This window comes from Salminus brasiliensis, chromosome 18, assembly GCF_030463535.1.
Source record: "Salminus brasiliensis chromosome 18, fSalBra1.hap2, whole genome shotgun sequence".
Lineage (NCBI taxonomy): Eukaryota > Metazoa > Chordata > Actinopteri > Characiformes > Bryconidae > Salminus > Salminus brasiliensis.
Window position 1 is genome coordinate 31131417 of NC_132895.1, and position 6000 is coordinate 31137416.

Below are 6000 nucleotides of genomic sequence, written 5' to 3' on the forward strand. Positions count from 1 at the left end.
AAGCATATATTGCATATACAGTAGTGCAGCTGTTTATGGACGCTGTGTAGATAAGCAGAAGGTTCACAGAAATGTCTGCAGCAAAGTTTAATGCTGGAAACCGGACCTTCAGTTCTTGCCTCTCAACTACATGCCTCAATTAGCACCAGTTACACATTTACATTTATGGCATTTAGCTGACACTCTGATCCAGAGCGACTTACAAGGTTACTGGTATTACAGAGGAGGGCCAATGTAGTGTTAGGAGTCTTGCCCAAGGACTCTTATTGGTGTAGCGCTGCATAATCACCCAGACCGGGATTCGAACCACTGACAACTAGTGGTGTTATCTGTTGCGCCACATCAACCACTACACAAACCCTACAATTGAACCCTGAGGGACGCCTTGAAATGTGCTGAACTTAACAGTGCCCAGATACTGAGCGAGCATATATCGGACCGATGGCTTGACATGGTGGGCACCTCACTGACTGACTGCCACTGCTGGTCCACCCTCGGACCATGAGGCTAACTGTCATGAATCCAATATTACAAACAGCTGAGAGAAAGAGAATCATGGCCAGGTCTGAGATCAAACGATTTTGCTGAAAATGTTGTTGCTGAAACTGGAAATTATTTACAATAAACGTCTTTTTAATGAACATTAAAAGAAAGAAATCAGGGAAAAATAAGTTAACTTGACAACAAGTGATAAAAAAGGGACGGGACGCTGAGAAAATGCTGAGCAAAGTGACGAAGGGCTGCAAGCTTTGGCGCTAGTGGACCAACAGTGGTCGGCTATGTTCAGTTAAATAAGCCGTAACAAAGTTTAGCTAGCGTTAGCTTTCCAAACTGTCTTACTAGTTAATGAAGCTGGAAGTTATTCTGTAACTATTATGAAAGTTCAAATAAATAAAAGATTAATAGCAGTAAGCCCAAAAATCCACATCAACTAACAGAGTTAATTCAGATATCTGCCTTTTTTTTTTTTTTTATCGGAATCAAGAAATTGGCTTAAATAAAAAAACATGAACACTACCATCTTAAGATTCAGAGACTTAATATAAAACATAATGCTTTATTGAAAACAAATGAGCTAAATGGTAGCTACGCTACTGTTAGCTGCTGTGCTAGCAGGTTAATTAGCAACTATGTTTGCTTATTTCCAATCATGGTAAATATTGTAACATGACTGTTTTTTTATTGGAAAAATCAAGAGCATTGCATAAATAAAAACTAGCATTGCCATCTTTAGATTCTCTGTAAGCATTTTTGGAAACTAATTAGCAAACGTTAGCTATGCTGCTAGCTGCCGTGTTTGCTTGTCTATTCATTAACTTTTGCAGGACTTCAAATCACAGTAAAATCAAGAACACTGCATAAATAAAAAACAACTAGCATTGCCAACTTCAGATTCTCTGTTAGCATTGCACATCGCTGTTAGCATATATAGGACAACTGAGGGAATAAAAATAAAAGAAATGTGTTAAAAGATAATATTTGAGACTTAGTATAATGCGTAAATTTGACGTTTGGAAACAAATTAGTTAACGCTAGCTACGCTGCTAGCTGCTGTTAGTTGTCCATTCATTAGCTGCTTTATTCATTAACTCGACAAATATGGCATTTTTCTTTAGACTTTGTCTTTTAGATTTTAGAAGCATTTGTTTATCATTATTTACTTACGTTTGTTTATTTGTGAGGATGTAATGGATGTGATATTACAGAATGATATTAAATTAATGTAAACATCACCAGCTTTGAAGACGCTCAGGTGCGTTAGCCGCATTAGCAAAGGCTTCTGAGACAACGCCGTGCAGGCTTCTTTCAACCTGCCGTTGCCGACTGATGCCCAGGCCCACATGGTGCTCTCTCATCGGGGGCCTTACAGGAGGGCCCGACGAGCCCCGTGCCTCGTTCGACTTCATTTAACCTTCGTTTTGTTACCTTCCTTTGAAAGGGACGGAGGGGGGTGGAGGGGGGTGGTGGAGAAGCTTTAATGGAAATGATTTACAAAAGAACATTGAAGCCATAATGGAGAATCTCCTTCAACAGCTGAGGTCTCCTCCATCAATGGAGGGAAAACAAAAGGACGGGACAGGCAACATCTGTGCTTCACCGTCGCCTTGAAAGCGGCGCAGGGCCGAGCGGGTGCGCCACCTGGTGGTGGAAAGGGCAACACAAGCCAGGCACGTTTTTCCCAGAGAGTCACAAATGATTCGGACGCCGGCCTTGAGGCCAGAAGGACGATTTGAATACAAATGAATGAACAGAATTGGCTATTTGTCGCTCCTCGCCGGAGCGTCTGTCATCACTGATCTGTGGAACATAGCTGTGCTTTATGGTCTGCACGTAAACGCGTGGCTCAGAGTTTGATTTTGGGGGTGTAGCATTGAGAGATGCTTGACATTCCATGTAAAGGAATAAAAGGGGATTAATTTCTTAATTTAATTAATTTAAAAATGAATAAGGAGGAGGAAGCATCCATTTCACTCACATTTAGAATTAAAGCTATACTGCGCTTCAGCTAATTGAGGTAAATGAATTGGTGAAATTGATGAGCACCTTCAGAGAAAGAACAAACAAAGTGTATAATTTTTTTATATCTTTTGTGCATTTCCAAAAAATAATGCAGGTAATTTTATGGATTTCCAGAACAAAGGTGGGAAATTTGCTGGATTTTTAAAAAACTAACAAAGGTAGTTTTGTAGATTTCAAGTAACAACGCAGGCAATTTTGTGGATTTTAAAACTCATGCAGGCAATTTTGGGTATTTTAAGTAATAATGCATGTTTTGGATTTTAAAAATACAGGTAATTTTGTGGATGTCAAGAAAATGCAGGTCATTTTTTAATTTTTCATAAAAATAAGAAACAATGCAGTCAAATTTGTAGATTTCAAAAACTAATACGGGTAACTTTGGGTATTTTAAGTAATAATGCAGGTAATCTTGTGGATAAAAAAAAAAAAAAAAAAAATACAGGTACATTTTTTAATTCAAGAAACAATGCAGATTATTTTGTGGATTTTAAGAAAAAATGCGGGTAATTTGGGAGATTTTAAAAACTAACGAAGGTAGTTTGTAATTTCAAGAAAATATACAGGTTATTTTGTGGATTTCTAGAAATAATGTAGGTAATTGTATGAAATTCAATTTTTTAAATCCAAAACATGCATTATTACTTAAAATACCCAAGATTGCCTGCATTAGTTTTAAAATCCACAAAACTGCCTGCATTGTTACTTGAAATCTACAAAACTACCTTCGTTACTTTTTTAAAAATCCATGAACTTTTGCTTTAATATGTCAAATTCAGTTTATAAACAGAGGAATTGTGGTCACTTATGCAAAAGACGCGTGATTTCAACAGGGCACCCAAGAAAAAAAAGGAACGAACAAGCTACTGAGATTTCAAAATAACATTTTAAATGGTGGTGATGGTGTCAGGATTGTCGCTCCGGTATCTACAGCATTAAATATGTAATGTTATGCGTATGCAGTGAATCATACAGTCATACAGTAAGTGTTCTGTAATCATGCAAAAGTCAAACGGAGATAAGGAAACACATTTGGCAGGTGAGACGCCTCTCATCACACCTCGCACAGCAGGTAACACTGATTTTAAGCATCAACACCCATTTTAACGTGTTATGTTTAACCTATAGAGCCTTTTCTCATATAGCACTGCTGTCATATTCTGACGCTCGGGCAGCATACATGACAAAAGTCTGAACCTGAGGGAACAGTATGTTCAGGAATTGTGAAGTTTTCATGGAATTTGGCCTCAAAGAATACAGATAATGTTTCTTACTTGTGGAAAATGCAGACAACAGTTTATTTAAAGAAATAATTGCAGATGATTTTGCATTTTTACAGAAATACTGCAGTTATTTTGCCAATTTTATTTTGATGACATTAAAATGGTTAAACTATCTGCAGAAACACATGTGATTCTCAAGAGTTATGGTTAGAAGTAACTTTAGAGTTCAATTTAGGATTTATATTTCAGTGACAATTGAGTTCAAGAAATAACGCAAGCAACATTGCTCATTTCAATAAATACCTAAGACAATTTTGCAGATATCAAGAAATAATGGATATATTTTAGGTTTTTTTTTATTATTACTATATAATGCAAGTAATTCTGCTTATATAAAATGTTTATTTCATGAAATCATGCATAAAAGTTTTGTACTTTTCAAGAAATGAAATGTTCCAGATACTAGCATATAGTGAATCTTAGATTTTGCATTGTAATGGTGTCTGATCCAGTAAAGAGATCTGACACCGATAGACAGAGTTACGTTGGCTGTTTTATACCTAAATTCAGGTTGCCATATCCATAGCCAGTGGTTCTAGCCAGTATCTAGAACCTTCAGAAGACCTGGAGTGATGTTTTTTTTTTTCTGACTAATCTGGTTTCAGGTTGATTCCACTGTCGGTTTCTAATGGTGTTGGTGGTTAATCTGACACACTAGCCCTAAGGTTCTACCAGGGAAGTCCTAACCAATAGGACAGCTCCCAAAGCTGTATCCACCCAGACGCCGCTCAGACAACAACAGTAACAACAGAATAGGACAGAATAAGACATGTCAAGAGAATGAGACATTACATATAACAGAGCAAACTCAATATATTAATGCATCTCCTCTGTATATTCATTTCTGGACCCAATATATTAACTGGTGGCTGCAATACATTCATTTATGGCCTTAATATATTCATCTGCGGCCTCAACATACACTACACGTCAAAACGTTTGTGGAAACCCCTCCTAATGAATTCAGACACAAACACACACACACAGCCTGTCTAGTCCCTGCAGACCTCACAAACGCTCTTGTCGCAGGATGCAACCAAATCCTCACAGCAATGCTCTAAAAATGGACAGCAGACAAAGTTACTCCAACAAAAGCAGGATAAACTCCTTGATTCAGCAGATTCATTTGTAGCCTCAGTATATACACTAATTGATGGCCCTAAATGTATTAACTGATAGCCTCAATACATTAGTGTCTATAATATATTACCCAGTCATTCATGAATATTAACTATTCAGTCATGGCCTAAATATATTACAGTGCCCTCAATATATCAGTCGAGACCTTCAGTTTTTTAATTGGTAGCATCAACACATTCATTCACACCTTAATACATTCATATATGGCTTCGGAATATTAATTGGTGCCCACAGTATATTAATTGGTGGACTCAATATATTCATTTCTGTCTTCAATATATCATATTGTGTTCTCAATATATTAAGTGTTATCCTCTATCCTCTAATTTTAAACGCTGCCAAATATATTAATTATATATAATTAAATATAAATATATTCATTTCTAGCCTCGCTCTCTCATATATATTTCTTTATGTATTATTTTTTTTTAATAAATTTGATTTGTAATTTATATTTTTAAATTAATTTAGTCCATTACATATGTCCTCCATGTATTATTTGGTGCCCTCAAAACACTCATTTGCATTACAAATTAATTTTATTTATGCAATATATTAATTAGCCTACATATATTCATTTGCGTCCTCAATCATTAATTAGTGGCCTCAATATATTGTCTCATGGCCTAAACAGGTCTGTTTGTGGCCACAAGAATCTTAATTCATTGCCTAGATATATATATTCGTGTCCTCAGTATATTAATTTGTGGTATTAATATATGTGCTCCTGGCCACGCCCCGTTTAGATATCCTCAAAGCTAGTAGCACTTCAGGCTGGGATCATCTGAAGCAGAGTTGAACCTCAGCTGATCTTTATGTGGGTGTCTGGGTTTGCCCTGTGTCTGCAGCTGATAACGGGGCTAAACCACAGTTCTCTATTACACACTCCACTCCGACTCGCATGAAGTAACTTCTGAACCTCCATCTCCTTCAGATGCAGCAGATAAAAGAAAAACGGCAGAGCTTTCCTTTGAACCTCTTAATCGCTGCGGCTGCCGGAACACTTCAGGAACCAGCATCTCAATCCAACTCACACCCTCCACCCATCACCCCCAACCAC